The sequence below is a fragment of the Danio aesculapii genome, chromosome 16 (genome assembly GCF_903798145.1).
Source record: "Danio aesculapii chromosome 16, fDanAes4.1, whole genome shotgun sequence".
Lineage (NCBI taxonomy): Eukaryota > Metazoa > Chordata > Actinopteri > Cypriniformes > Danionidae > Danio > Danio aesculapii.
Window position 1 is genome coordinate 27,101,836 of NC_079450.1, and position 15,865 is coordinate 27,117,700.

A 15,865-nucleotide genomic window follows, 5' to 3' on the forward strand; every position below is an offset into this window, starting at 1 on the left:
GTATACAAAAATGTGAATAAGTTAAATTTTTGGTAGTTATTTGGCTGGTTAAAATTCAAGCACAGTCTCAGGGTCTCGCCAAAGCATGTATCAAATCAGCAGCGTTATAGACTACACTACACTGATGCACCTTGTTTCTTGGCGCACAGCCACGCAGATTTTAAGCTGCTCTTAGCAGCCAAGAAATGTTGTTGGACTGTAATGTTCTAATATTCTCATACTGTAATAGACTGGATCTGGCTCATTTGTTGTTGAACAACCTTTTAGCAAATGAAATATCTTCAAAGCAAAACCATATCGGTTTTATTTTTCCACATTCAGAGAGATTTAGATTCAGTTTCTTGCAAAATATCATATCGTGAATTCAAGATGCTTATATTTAATCAAATATTAGTCAGATTAGTTCTCCTTGATGTTCCCAAAAACACACAAAAACACAAGTTTTCAAAGTAAACTTTTATTAATATCCATAACAGGACATTGTTAAAAGGCACATATGGTAATACCAAATATAAGTCACAGTGAACAAAATATCTCATATTTGTGTTCAACTGCAACATGAAAGAACGTACAATAAGGAAAAGAATAAGACTACAGCGTTACATGTTAAAAGAAAAGATTTATATTGTTACAGGACTATGACTAGCTAAAACAACTCTCTAGGTAATCAGTAAAGTTAAACATTGCATAGTAAAAGGCCCCATTTTATTAGTCCATTGTCTTCACATTAACTTGATTTGTCCAAATTTGCAGGGAAGTACAAAAAATGATTATCTAAATTTCACTGATGTAATTTAAAATTACTTTAGGGGAAAATGTAATAAAATAGATTGCACAGTTCTCTTCAGATATCTCAGTTTTACTGAAGTGATTGAAATTATGAAAGTAACTTGTTTGCACACATTAACTCTAAAATTCTCTTTAAAAATATCAGTTTTACTGATGTAATTAAAAAAGAAGAGGAAGAAAGATTATTCTAAAATAGATTGCACTATTCTCTTCAGATATCTCAGTTTTACTGAGGTCATTAAAATGTTTCTAAAATAATTATAAAATAGTTTGCACAATTCTCTTAAAATATCGCAGTTTGACTGTAAAAAATTTTAAGAGAAATATTATTAAACCGATTGCACAATTCTCTTTAAATTGTACTATAATCTTAAAACACTTGCATATTCAATAATGAATTCAATTTCTCTTAAGTCATGATTGATTGTAGCACAAATACAGAGAGACATTTAGAGAGCATTTAATACCCTTTAAAATTGTTTCTATTTTGATTGCTGAAACAAAAATAAAAAAACTAAAATCTTCACCGTTTGTTTGTTGAAGTCAGTTTTAGTTGGAACGAAATATTTAAACGTATTCGGTTAAATCTTCATCTCCTATCTGCTGTCATAAATAGCTGCTCTGATCTGCTCTGATTCTTTTCAAGAAGATTGCAAGCCCAACGCAATTGCATAGAAATTAAAGACAACAGCTCTCTGTCCAACAAGTGTGTGACGCACAACACACTGAGCTGTCCAATCAGAGTGCAGTATCGTTCACCGCTGCCGTGGGTCTCACACTCATACATCGCAGAATCTACAGAGCCTTATTTCTAATCATTTATGTTAGATTTCAGTTACTAATCAGTTGTTGGAGAAATGCACACAGGCCACTACATAAACCTTGATAACTGCTAAAAAACTTTAAAAAAAAAAAAATCTGTGGTAAAAAAATTTTTAAAAGTCAGTTGTGGTATAAAAGTGCATTATGCTAAGGATTGTTCCAAGACAGACTAGATCTGATTGTGTAACTGTGTATTAAATTCATTTTAAAGGCTAAACCTAATCTTTTATGTCTTTTAAATGTCTTTAAAAATGGTATATATATATATATATATATATATATATATATATATATATATATATATATATATATATATATATATATATATATATATATATATATATATATATATATATATACACACACACATGTGTATATATATACACACAATCACAAATAAATGTGTATATACTAAAACACAGTTTGATAAGTACTTTAACCCAGACCCGTACAAAGAAAGACTAACAGAAATACTTTAAGATACTTTCTAATACACTTTTTTTTTACCACACACACATGCACACATATACTCTTGGCTCACAGCAAACAGCCAACAACGGCTGTTATATCTGCTTCACAACTGCCAAGATTGAAGTCATACACAACATAAAGTGCTGTTTTTATCAGATGTTGGGGTGCATGCATAGTAAAGACCCGTTTAACTCCATCCGCCATCGTCGGTATGAATGATCCTCCATTTAATGGATTTCACATTACTCCATTTGACTCTGAAAAGACAAAAGAACAGGAAATCTGTTTAGTTAAATAGTTTTTGTTACAAATAATTTAACCATTTAATAAATAAATAGAATTTAGGTCATTTTTTATTCCTGAGAACTGTCAGGTTATCTCTCTGGTACATCATAATGTTCTTATTGGATTTTCAAGAGTTAAGATGAATATTGATATCATTTACTTATGTCATTCCAAACCCATATGAATCCTTACATGCATAAAAAAAATTATGTTCTTTATTGGCATCAATGATTCCATGCAGAACATTTAGCATCCAAATATCCATAGATATTGAATGAAAGCTTCTTTGTAGTGGAAAAAGATACTTTAGATCATTAAAATGTCAGTCACACAAAAAAAGTGTGATTGAAATTTCTAACCAAAAAGGGTTTATTCATGACATCACCAAATTTGTTTTGTAACCAAACCTAGAAGATTTTTTTCCATTAACTAAAAGTCTGTAGTCAACATTTGAAGTGGATCATCATCTTTCATCAAAGTTTTCCTAAAACTATTGAAAAACACCTATTCTTGTCTTTGGCCAGTTTTGAAAAACGTAAACTACCTTTTTGATCGATTTTTTAAATGTTGGCTACTGTATTTACCCTGAATTCTGGGGTGAACAAGTTTGCAAACAAACTGCTCAGATGGCCATGTCTCATGCAGGCCACAGTGAGTGCCAGGTTGAGAGATTGAGGCCGGAGTTGACAGTGCTTCTGTGCTTGGTACAACATGGAACTGAAGCAAAGAAGAGGCATGTGACACAACCTAAACCCAGAGAACTCAAGAGTTTAGTCACTCCACGTGGCTTAGACAAGCAACATGAGGCGTGCAGTTGAATAAGCTGATCAAACATTCATCCATATTTATGGGACAGCAATGACTCCATGCTTTTGTATATAATAACAGTGTGCTCAAATTTACATTGCTCTACGAAATGTCACAGTCATTTCAATAGGGATCCACAAGATTGGGAATTTCATTCAAAGAGCAAAGAAAGTTCTTGTGCAGATTGAGTTTGGCACACAAAAACTGCAGCATCAATCAAAAGGCCACTCTTTATATATCACTACACCATCAACAATAGAAAACTGCCTGTGAAAAACACCTAATGTGGCCACACCTCAAGTGTGAGTGGAAGTTTGGGCATGATGGTCGGCGCCGGTATCATGCAGCAACAAACGTGCCTTTCTTTCATTCTTTCTTTCATGATTTCCCTCCAGTTGTCTTCCCTAAATGAATAGTCATTGGAGTGTTACTGTGTCTCTGTCTCCCTCCTCCTGTCCCACTTGAATAGAAGACTGAATTGAGCAAACAGTCAGCCTGTCAGCTCAATAGGCAGTCTGACCATGAACTCCGAATCCTTCCCAGGCACCCAGCATCATCGTCAGGAGGGGGAGGGAGAGATGGAGGAGGGGGGAGGCAGACAGACTCAGACTTTGGGAGGCCCCGGTGCCCATTTTTTTGGGGGAGCCTCGTCGTGGTGGTTCCCAAGGCTGGTGCCTGTGTGGAGAGGCGAGAGCAGCTGCTCAGAAAAGGGGAGCCTTGTGTGTCTGTGTCTGTGTGTGTGTGCAGACGGGAGAGTGTCTGCCCCTTTGCCCAAGCCCCAGCCACCTCGCACGCTCCCAGACACAAGCTGCCACAGATTCTTCACTCTTTTTTTCATCTGATGTGCTTTGGGCTTTGTTTTTACTGTGCATAATTTACTGTGCCGTCCCTCTCAGCCGCTCTTCCCCCAGTTTGCCACCTGTTTACCGCGGCACACTTAGATTACTGAAAACAATGACGTGATTGTGGACCCAGTACAACTGCAATCCTGTAATTCTCTTCTACCTGCACAAAGAGTTTTATCTCTCGTGAACCACCAAATCCTTGTTTCGGAATTTAGAAATTAGAAATGACTTTGTAGTTGTGATAATAGTGGAAGGTTTTTGTTTTAGTATGCGGTAAATCTTTTGTGGAGCTGTTCTGCTCACATTAACATTTGCTGCTACTTAGTTATGCAACAGCATTTAAAGGTTTGGGGTCAGGGTTAAAGAAATTGACACTCATATTCAGCAAGAATGCATTGAATTGATTAAAAGTGGCAAGAATTAATGTGTTCATAAGACTCAACTTTCTTTTTAATCAAAAAAGGCCCCCAAAAATCTATCTGGTTTTTACAAACTGTGCAACTGTTTTCAACTTTAAACGGAATAAAATGCAGCCGTTTACATTCAAAAACACCCTCACTTCTTCCCACACGTCTTATTAAATAGAGCTGTAGATATGTCTTGATACAGTGTACCAGGATACAGTGATATTGCCATGTAATACCATCCCAATTCCATAGTAAACATGATATTAATATGGTACAGTACCTTTTATTTATATTACACCACCACCTCTAAGTTCTGAGCATCACTATTAACACTCTAGCCCTCCACTGGCTTATAGTATTGTCTGGACTTTCAGTGATGGGACCTGAACAAAAGCAGCCCTCTGAGTGAATGAAGGACAATGGCCCGTATTGTTTACTTTGCTACCTCACTTAATCAGGCACAGCCGGCTCTAATTGGTGTTTTGGTTAAGCGGTTTTTAAACTTATAGCTTCCTGGCCTTAATAACAGTGCGCTGCAGCAAACTGGCCACAGAGAACAATACAGAACTTGTCTGGCTAACGACTCTTAGAAACCAAGACGTACAAAAGAGTTCGTCCTCTCTATAATGCTTCCTACTACTCCCAATTGTTTGTCTTAAAAACTATGCTGAATAATCCAAGCTTATGGTTCCTATAGTTATGCAAGAAAGTCTATTTTGCTTATTCAAACTCTCTATCATGTCAAAGCTAATATGTCGACTGTGGATGAAAGCTGGAAAGAAGTCTTGCTGTTCTTCTCAATAATGGCGGCACGCCATCTCTGTGGCTGGCATGGTACAGCGACGGGGCAGCAGAATCCCTGATGGCGAGCTATTCAGTGTTGATGCCCGCAGATGCAGCTCTGCCTCCGCCATTGTGCCTGGGAATGATTTAATGTAAACGACCACAAAATATCTCCCCGCCCCCTTCAGCGCCTATCAAAACCAGGACGTGTGATATTCACAATTAACAAACACATCTGCCGTAATGAACAGTGCCTCCAAGCAGGGGGAGAGAGAGGGGACTGTGTGTAAAAGAGAGGAGGGTGTTAGACCATGCAGAAGAGTGATGGTGGGTTATACCTGCTTATTTTTCACTTCCATGTAATGCCCGCGTGCTCTAAGATGGTGGCTTTGTGCAAACTGCATCTCGTGACGAGAGGAAGGGGGCAGGCGAGCGGTGAAGGGGAGGGGAGCAGCAATGCCAGCAGGACAACAACCACACTATGACCTGCCATACTTCTTCGCCCATTCCTTTCCCTGGCATCAAGGATGGTTGGTCTCTACGAGAGTGAAAACAGAAAGATGAAGGAGGAAGACGAAGGGCATAAATGCATCAGCATGTGAGAGCATAAGCAGGATTGGGCATGCGCGCGCGCACACACGCACACCTTTTCATGTCTGTTCTCATGGTAAAGTCTGCCCTGAGCATGCAAATGACTTTCATTATGCAAATGCATGCAAATCAGACCCAACCATCTGAGAATCAAGGCTGGGAAAAAATCTACACAGAGATATTGAATGAAAGAGACAGAGAGTGAAGGATAAATCCTTTGGGTGGCAGGAGGCGGCTAACAGAACTAAACGCCAGCGGAGGAACAACGGTGTCCCAGAGAGCACAAAAATGGCCATTTAGGATTGTAACACGCTCTTTCTTCATGGTGTTTTAGTGCGCACACAAAACACAAATCTTATTTGAGTGTTAAAAAAGCAGTCCTCCAAACACCGAAGGCTACTGATCCGTGTCATAGTGCTAAATTAAATGGTAAAAGTTGCCCTATAAGTAAGCATGTTTAGCCCCTGCTGTAGGGGGACTATGAAAATATAATGGAGACTGAGATGGAAGACATATAAACTAACAAGTAATGTTCTAGACAACACTGAAACAGTGAGGGATAAAACGTGAGGTTCTACTTAAACATCCATGCTAAAGTAATCTCTTCAGAGATCTGCAAGGGAGACGATGAACTATGAATCCCTCAAAATCATCTCAAAAGCCCAAGGATCTTAATTGTCTGGTAGAAGATCCCAAGCTACCAGATAATGCAAACACTATCACTGGTGGTGTTTCTTCTCAAAAGGTACGCTTTTATATTTGATATTTTTCACATTTAATGGACGGATATCTTGGTAGCAATCTTGGTAGAGGCAGCTTTTAAGCCTTGCATATGGGAAATGTGTGACAAGCTAGTTTTAGGGAAGATTCCTCCATTGGTAGCTGAAGGTAGAGGTGGTTTTGGGTTTTTAGGGTGCCGTTGGCCATGCAGAAGTGTGAGAGAGCTGGCTATGGGGTAAATAAAGAGTAGGATTGGAGGGGTGGGGTTCTGCTGAAAGGCAGCAAACCTTCTCTAATTGGCACTTGACATTTTTTTTTGCTGTGGCTGGATAAAGTGGACCCTCTCTCAAGACCACTCCAGACGCTTGCTGGAAAAGTGCCTTATGCAAATACTGCAAATAGGAGCCATTGTCAGGCCTCTGACATTAACAGCTGAGGTAACAATAGGACTGTGTGCTTTCAGTGGACATGTAGGTGTGTTGAAGAGAGCGCAGGACAATGTGGCAGAGAGTGGACAGCATGTGAAAAGCCATCCAAATGATGCTTCGGTGGGGGGCAATGTCACTTCACTAGAGCAAGTACTAATTCGCCATGCCCAGGCCTAAACAGAATGGCCCATTTAAAATTGAATAATCAAGAAGATTTATGATTTTTCATCATCTGGAAATTTGTTTTCTCCACCCGCTTTTCCAGTCACCACCTTTGAAAAAAAAATCTAAATAACCCCCAATGTTATTGTCATGTTCACAGTCAGCTATTTTTCAGACACTGCCTAAACGTGAAGACATTATTCAATTGCCCATTCATTCCTTTAGACTAAATTTAAATGTGTAAATGTGAACGGTGTGGTCTTCTTGTCGCCGTACAGCGTGTGTGATGAATCGGCCTTTCATGTAGTCAGGACAGCGTTTGGCTACACCTGTTACTGCTGAGTGTTTAATCCCCTTTGTGTGTGTGGGCCCATTGACTTCTCTAACAGCCTAAAGGGAATTCACAGTTCTTTGGGGCGACGTCAGGGCGGGAGGGGGGTCAGAGAAAACGGCGTCTATTCCTCAGTTTCCTCTCCAACAGTGCAGCCATTTTGGGGCTCGGTTGGTGAGTTCCGTCCAAAGAAAGAGAAGCATTGCCGGGGGCAGGAATCAGAGCGCCGCTCACCAAAAGCAGCCTGGCTGATGTGACTGGGATGCTGTCAAAAGGTTGGTAAAGGAATCCATTGTCTCTGTGACAAGTGGACTGGCTCTATTGACAGTACAGTTGATGGGAGAGGGGAGGAGGGTGGTAAAGATAAGGGCATAATGCCTGTTTTTCTAGTTGACACTTGAAGTCCGAAACGCTAAGTGCAAAAAAAAAAAAACACCATTCGTGATTTTCCTTCCTGTTCCTCTGTTCCCTGCTCTGTAGAAAAACTGAGAAGAGACCATTCTGAGTTTGATTAAAAGCCAGCAGCAGTGGCATTCATTCTTCCTCACAGACCTTGACGTGTCAAACCTGAATGCTACCTGCTGCCTTTATGCTAATCAGTCAGTGCTAACCATTCAAGAAGCATATTGTTGATATTCACTTAAAATTGAAGGTCAGTGCTCTTAGATCTTTTTTTTCCTGCATATATTGCACTTTCTTGTAAAAATAATAAAAGTCTAAATTGAGTAACTACAACAAAATGGACAGCTTCAATGAGAGGAGAAAGGACTGTGTTGATCTGCTACACACAGGTAAGTGTAGTGCATAAAATGCTTATACTATCAAGGCCAGCGAAATTGTTTGAGTTTGGTGCACAGATTATTGCTAAAAAAAGCAAACATTCGGGCTGGATGACATTGATTCTCAATGCAAAGTAGTAAAGGAACTTTGTAGATTTTTACCACTGTACACAAATAACAGGGTTATAGTGCACTGCATTCAGTAGAAAGTGGTCTGAAACCATTTGGAGGGCATGATCTAGTCAAACTTAATGGAACCAATTGTGCAGATTTAAAGCACAATGAAGTACAGACATGATCAGTTTGGCTCAAACTAATTCATCTGCTCTCACTGACAACGTTTGGACTCTATTTGTCTTTTGCCCTCAGAGACGAATAGTTTAATCCCTGCACCTGCAATGCAGCAGCCCTGTCTGTGGCTTCAGCAGTAACACAAGCAGAATGACAGCAGCTCTCCACACAGATTCCCTGTCATTTAGTGTACATCACTACATCGGAAATGGATCCATTTCTAAATAGCATTGCTCAAACAGTGATTCGTTATCTCCAAACAAAGTCCATTTAAAATGACTTTTTAGGATAGGTGCTGGTGGTAGCAATCGCAAGCTTTAAAGTGAATGGGAATTGTAGTATTTCCCTGCTTTTTTTTTTGTCAACAAAAACTCTTCAGATTCATCCGCTGAACCCACAGACCTGCATTCAGGACCATCCCAACAAGCTTTGCCACTTAGAAAGCATCCATCCCAAAGCTGGCACCATCCCAGCCCCATTTATACCACAGCCAACTGTCACATCCAATCAAGAACCTCTCAGCACAAACTTAACAAATTCGAGTCCAGACAATCGATGTTTGTTCCTCAGCGCTGGCTCCAGGTCCGAATGTATCCACAGCTTAGAATAGGAGCCAGATTTGCGTGGGAAAGCTTTAGCCCGTTAATTATTCAAATGCATGAGTTGAATCAAGCACCGGGTAGGTGTTGAAAAAGACAATGGGGTAACGAGTGAATGACAAAAGTAACCAGTGAATGAGCTTAAAGACTAATACTGCACTGAACTGGGTGTTAGTACAGGCACCCGTGGGTGATTGTCATGTGGACCTTGCGTTAAGCCTTGGCCTGCTGCTCTCAGACTAGCCGCTTACAGATTAAACGTGACCATGTTTGACCGAAATGCCACTGCACTGCATGTTCAAATAAACCATAGATTTTGTATAAAAATAAACATCCTGTATCTAGACATGGGATGACAACAGTGTTCAAGGTATACCGCGGTTTGGAAAAGTCAAGGTTTGTAAGATTTTTTATTCACATTTTTTGTTTGTTTTTTGTTTTTGTCAGTATCTCTAGCAGAAAGATTCTATATTAAAGAAATCTGTGCTTTTGAAACAGATAAAGACAGCAGAATGACTGATTCAGTGATTTATTTGAATTATTTAGCCTGAAATCCCAGCAGGAACACAACATTATAAGACGTTAATATTAGGTTAGGTGTGGATCGTGACGTCAGGTGACCAAAATTTAGTGTCTAGCAAGCGTCTGAGGACAACTTTAATTTGACATCCAATAACGACTTCAAATGACATTAATATTTGATTGATTTTAGGTTGTGTTGGAAAGTGACTAAAATCCAACTTTGAGCCAACATCTTAAACCAATGTCATATTGACGTCAAATACTGTCATTTATTTGTCAGGTATGGCAACCAAAATCCAACGTCTAATAGACGTCATATTGGTAATGTCCACACTGTCACACGTCAAGCTGTAACATCATTAGACATTGAAATTTGGTTGATTTTTAGGTTGGATGTTGGACACTGACATCAGCCTGAAGTTGGGTTCTGATGTCAACCCGATTTTTCATTTACAAACAAAATGCAACATCCCTACAACGTTGGGGTACAACATCATTCTGACATTATGTTGACACCATGTGCTGGCTGGGGTGTTTACTGTTCCAAAATATTTGAAATGTTTCTCAAAACAAAATATATTGTGCACAAAGAGGAAAAAAGTTTAGTTTTTTACCCAGATATTTAAAAATAATATATTTTAGAGTAGTAATTAATACCGTAAAAGTGTGATATTTTTATCCAAGGTTATCACACTGTCAGAATCTTTTACCGGTCCATGCCTACCTGTATCATATTTTAATCAACATAAGAACCTAAATATAATCAGTGGGAACCTACTAATAATTTCTCAGCATTTTTTATTCTCTGCATTATTTGTAACGAAAGCCATTGCCTACTGACGTGAATGTGTGTGTGTTTTTTTTTTTAATAATTTTACTTAACTTTTACTTTACTTTTTTTTACTTAATTTTTCATGTGTTTTGTGTGGCTATGAATCAAAAATCTCATTTATTTGTCTAATGTATGACAGATCTAGTCTCTGAGTAATGCAATTTACTCCAAAAGACTAGTCTCATGATTTGTTTGGTTTTATTTTTAACGCATGCAAGTATGTCAAAAATGAACAAACTCCAAAATTTTTATATACATATATAGAGTGCTCAGCATAATTGAGTACACCCCATTTTGAAAATTAATATTTTATCCATTTATCAGTGAATAAAAGCAATGTATTTTGGTGCATTTAAACAAAACAGATTAATTAAACACATATATTAATTAGAATAATATTTTAGTCACCAAACATATTTAGAACTTGAAAATAATACAATTTAATTCAAGCTAAATATTGCAAAAAAATTACAGCCTACAAAATTTCAATTAAATAGTTCCCTTTTTTAGCTTTTCTTGATTTTTCCTTCTTTTTTTTTTAATTGTATTTAATATTTTTCTATAACATAAATATTTGGGTGTACTAGTTTTTGGACCGTTTTTTGCTTGATAAGCTCCAGATTTGGCTTCAGTACTGACTAATCTAATGTATATGCCCAAATAAAATATTGTAAAGCTTCCTATTAAAAATATGAATTTAAAGGGTAGATTTGTGAGGGGTGGACTTATATATGCTGAACACTGTAAATGATTTGTATTTTAGTCCTCCTTTAGATTTCTAATGCACCTTTTACCTCAGCATTATGTACATTTGAAGTATTGAACTATTTTTACCTGCATAAAAAGAGAGCAATGAGAGGTTGGGTATTATGAGGAAAGATGATGTTGCATTATACTGTATATGAGAAAATGAAGGAGGTATAATCACAGCTTATTTCTCGAATTAAGAACAAAAAAAAATGCTGCTTACCTTTCCTATCAGCAGTGATGGAGGCCATTTTGTGGCTTGCTCTCACAATAAAATGATGCAGAGATTGAAAGTGAGAGAGAGGGAGACTTGTGAGGGAAAAGAGGAGAAGAGGAGAGGGGAGGAGTACAGATCTCAAGGTGGGGTGATGCCTTTCAGGTGTGTAATGGGATTCTTGTTACTTTCGGTTATCTAGCTTTATGAAGAATGAATAACACTCATACAGCTAGATAACCAAAGATAACAGCCAACCCCTCCGGCCACCCGTCCACTTCCATCCAATCTGGGCTGAACTGCAACCTGAAAAGAGAACATTTTTTTGGTTAGGTTTGTAATTAGGGAGTCAACTGTATTTAGATCAACTCTAGCGTTAATTAAGACTGACGTAGGTTGTCTGTAAGTGATCACAGTGCTGAGACTGCATTGCCTATAAAACTAGTATTTAATTCTCCTGCATCTCTCGATTGGATAGCTTAAACTTGGCTATGACTTCACCAGTCTGTTTAACCAGCCTGAACTGGTTTATAGAGATGCAAAGAGTCCATTCACTTGCTTGTTGTCTCTGTTTTAACATTGCAGGCTGATCATTCTCCCTGGGTGAGAGATGGCTTCAAACGCATCCCGCAAAGGCTGGGATTTATTTTTAAATAGGGGGGAAAAAGACCCTGACTGTGCTGATGGAAAAAAGGGAAATGAATAGTAACACTGGTTGTTTTAGTTTTCCGCAGATTTACCCTTAAGTCGTTGTTGTTTGTGTTTCAAAAGCTTGTCTTTCACTGCTAAGTGCTAGAATCATGAGGTCTCTCTCTCTCTCAGCCTCTCTCTCTTTCTCACAACTCTCAGTCAATCTGATTTTATGCAAATAAAAGAGGAGCTGGCCCAATTAAAAGCTTTTGTGTGAGATGAGCCCCTCCCCATACTCTCTCAGAGGTGTTGCAATCAAAGAGAAGAGAGAGAGAGAGGCAGAGAGAGTGTCATCACTTATTACAGCCTTTCAAGCCTAGTGAAAATGGCGACACAGGGGCGAGTTCAAACACTTTTATTTACTCTACACACAGCTCATCATCTAATTATTTTACTAACAGCACCAGCACATTGTTAACAGGACAAAATGTCCTCAGCCAACTAGCCTTTCTGGCTGTAAATTAGAAAGCTTGAAGCTTCCCTGTAAATGAACAGTTAGCACACACAAACATTCTTGCACGATACACAGGTAGACATGTATGCTTTTAAAATGGAAAATAATGATTGACAAATATTATAGCACATTTAATTAATAATTATAATTATTATAATAACACAAATGTGATTACCTCACCATCAGTATTAAAAGCAACAATAGCTATAATAGGTTTTGCTATATGATGTGTAGATTATCACAGTACTTGTATGCACGTCACATTTCGCATATTTATGCTAATCACATTTCACATTGCACTGCAAAAAAAATATTAATTGAGGCCAGGAATTTGCTAAAAGGAACACTAATTAACTAGTCTGTTAAACTGGACTGATTTAGTAACAAACTGATCTTTTAATCTAGCCACCTAACACCGCAGAGATGCACTCGTGATTCGTTGCACTCGTGCGATTCTGAAGCGATTACAAGCAAGAAAAATATTTATTTTGTGCTCTGTTTAACCTTAATGATTCGAATCACACCATTACAAAGGATATGGCCAATCTACGTTATTTCTGAAATATTTTTATTCTAAAATAAGTCAGGTCAAAAGGCTATAACGCAAAGGTTTTCGTGATCTTATGGTTAGCATAATTAACCTGGTTCGCCTTTCGTTGTTGATAACGAGAGATGTAATAATGTAAACAATTGCAGAGGTGATATTCTTCATTTTACCTCATTTGCTTTGTTTTTTATGTTCGTCTGTATCTTCAGTTATGCTTAATTTATAAATATGTGTATTTATATTTGCTCCTATGGTGAAAGGGCATGTTTTTTAGCGGTTTAGACTAATATCAACTAACAAAAAAGTGAATATGTGAATTACAAAACAGAAAAACTAGATGTAGATTTAAATAAGAATAAGAAACTGAATTTAAAAGGCTGTTCGTGTTGATTAAAATAGGGCCTACATGCTAAAACGTTTTAATGAAACTTTAGAAAGTTTGTACATTAGACCAACATTTAATAAGGGAATTATTTTAAATCATACGAACTAATTTTGGTTTTGTCAAATTAACTGGCCGTTGTATTTTCTTGTGTATTTAGCTTTTAGACATGTTATTAAAATGAAGTACTGTAAACATCCTAAATGAAGCTGTTTAAAGAATTGATCATCTTAAAATAATCTGTTGCCAAATAATGTTTTGTTGCAGAATTATTTCAGTCCAATGGTCTACTTATCTATTGCCTTTTAATTTCACACATTTAGTCTCGATGTGTGTATCCAATCTATACGTAAAGAGCGTACAATGTGATAACAGTGAAATTTTTTTTTTAATAATTTGATAGGCTACTTGTAACTACCTGTCTCTCGAATAAAATCTCCCTCTCTCTCTCTCTCTCTCTCTAAAGCACGTCCTACGTAGGAGGAAAAGGCACAATGTGAGAAAAAGAAAATAGCCATACCTGGTTTTCGACTTAACAAATACACTTTTTTTCAGTGTTACAGGCTGAGATCAAGATGTTTCTTAACAGAGACAGACCACACCTTAACGTCCGCTATGGTGATTTTTAAACGAACCAGACAGGTAATCTAACAGTAACTTTTTATGCATCAACAAATTCACAATGTTCTCCACAATAATCCAGACTCATGATAACCCGTGTTTCTGCAATAATGACCAAACTGGTTAAATGCAAGAAAGACTTGACACATGGTCAATAAATATATTGAATTTACAGAAGCATTAGTATTGTTGGTCATTCTTCGATATGATTGTTAAATAATATTTAGGCTATAATATTGTGGGGTGTCTGGGCATACTTGCATATAGGCTATCTCTGTGTAATATTTTATCATCCATTATCAAAAAAAAACATTCCTCAGTATCTATATGATACACCCGATAGATCGAAACGAGCGTGAAAAAGGCACGTGGAGAGCAGATATTCGGCCTTGTGATAAATCTGAACGCTGGCCATCAGGATTAGACACGTCATGCGCAAGGCCTCCTTCTGATAAACATCCTACAACACAATTTTACAGTCATTGTGCCAACGTTTCAGAAACCACTAGGCTCTTTAGTATTTTTTCTGTACAATACTTTTTATAGTTTCAATTATAGTCAGATGGTGTAAATGACCCAGACGCGCGAATTGTTTTTCTTGCTTTATTCTGTGGTTTAATGATTAAAAAGAGATTCAATCAAAACTAATCAATAAACATAAACCTGTTTATAATAAAACTATAGATTTTCTCAGTGAAAGCATTTAAATAAAACTAAAAGACTTGTAATTTCTATTATTAAACTCTTTTTATATATAATTTTATTTTACGATTTTGTTCAAAGAGCAAATAAATTGGCACATTTAAGTCCTATCAAAGCACTGGCTTAACACCATTAATTTACAAATTAGAGTAGAAGCTCCATTTTCAGACATGAGTTGAGTCTTTTCTGCATAACGGTGTTCTAACGTTTAACCCATTCACTGGCTTCCTTCTATGAAAAATTAAATGCCGACCGATATGATATGATTGACTATTTCCATATATTTGCATCCAAAAAGGATGCACGCGCCTCGATCACTCCTGACATCAGCGCGTCTCGAGCGCCAAACCTTAAGGTCCGCTACACGCGCAACCTGTTCTGGGACTTATCAATTCGCGCTTCACCCTAATAAAAACCCCATTAAAAATCGTGCACTGATGCAGTCTACAATGCAAACGTAAACTCTGGCGTATACTCACTCCTATCCTCGACCATCGATGGTATTCAGGACCGATCGCAATGATAAATGTGCGCGTGCGAGCTGCGTGCACTCCAGAATGTTGTCTAGCGCTTTGGTCCTCCGCTTCATGGCTGCGGCTCCGCGTGACGTTGCAGTGGCCCCATCCATTCAGCGTCTCCGTATCGGGCTGCACGCAGTCTTTTCACCCATATTTCCCATTGACATGCTCCTCTCCTCCCCTACGGAGAGTGAAATGAGCTGCTCGTTGTCTCCCCTCTTATCATTGCGCGTATAAAACGCTTGTGGGCCTCATCCTGCAAGCCAAAAACATATAGCATATTTAAGCCCTCCCCTTATGACACGTTGCGGTTACAATTTGTCCCCACCCTCTCGAATTAGCAATGCAATGCTGCTTAAATATACTGAGAAGCATTTTAATTTGCGCTCTTTTGTTAACAATTACGCTAGTAAGTGCTTTCTATAATAGGTTTTCTTAGGCTAGACGTAAAAATAAAGGTTCCAAATGGATAATGCCATTTTGGGCTCCCAAAAGAACCTTTCTTAAAAAGGCCAATTTTCTTAGT

General features: G+C 37.9%; 1 long non-coding RNA gene across 1 annotated transcript; it reads right to left on the bottom strand.

Annotated features, from left to right (window-relative positions):
- Positions 1–1,999: 1,999 nt before the first annotated feature.
- On the bottom strand, positions 2,000–11,595 carry LOC130244001 (uncharacterized). The gene is made up of 3 exons (XR_008839184.1): positions 11,435–11,595; positions 5,548–5,747; positions 2,000–2,339 (listed from the first exon to the last, which is right to left on the bottom strand). It is a non-coding gene; the product is annotated as an uncharacterized LOC130244001 (long non-coding RNA).
- Between the last annotated feature and the right edge of the window lie 4,270 nt (positions 11,596–15,865).